The following is a 683-nucleotide window of genomic DNA, read 5'->3' as shown; positions in this document are numbered from 1 at the left end:
GGGTCCTATGAAAAGCTTCACACCACAGCGAAAGAGAAACACTAACCGGTCCTTTAAAAGTCCTTTAACAGACTCTAAAACAAAGCTGACTTAAAGTTTATATCAGGGTACAAGGCAAGAGGAAGCCAAGGAAGACTTGGATCGAGAGTGTGAAGGAAACACTGAAAACATACAACATTCTGCCCTGCCGAGCCATCCAACTTGATTGAGACCAAAAAAAAACCCAACCCAAACCTCTTTCTCCCATCGACGCCCTAGTGGTACAAGAGGACGGATAAAGTAAAGTTAAAACTAAAAGGTTATTTACCTTTAGTCGCCAGTCGAGCTTGGAGTTCCCAGAGGGGAAATACTGCGGAGTCCGAGGCCATCTGACCGACGAAGAACAGGGTGTTGTGACGTCTGTTCAGGGGAAAGACCATGTGGTACAACTCGATTTTGCCGTCCTCTGTTTTGCGAGCAGATTAAGGTTTGGACAAGCATTATACATTGTACATCCCCACAAGGTGTCTTTTTTTAATGCTTTATTTTAGTTGCACAGAAGTGCACTTGTTAGTTTTAGAATCACTGTTTCGCTTGATTCTAGTTAAACAGACATTCGGTGGATGTTTCGTGTGTGTGTGTGAGTGTATGTGTGTGTGTGTATGTGTGTGTGTGTGTGTGTGTGTGTGTGTGTGTGTGTGTGT

This window comes from Aplysia californica, unplaced genomic scaffold, assembly GCF_000002075.1.
Source record: "Aplysia californica isolate F4 #8 unplaced genomic scaffold, AplCal3.0 scaffold00010, whole genome shotgun sequence".
NCBI lineage: Eukaryota > Metazoa > Mollusca > Gastropoda > Aplysiida > Aplysiidae > Aplysia > Aplysia californica.
This window is presented reverse-complemented; position numbering follows the sequence as displayed.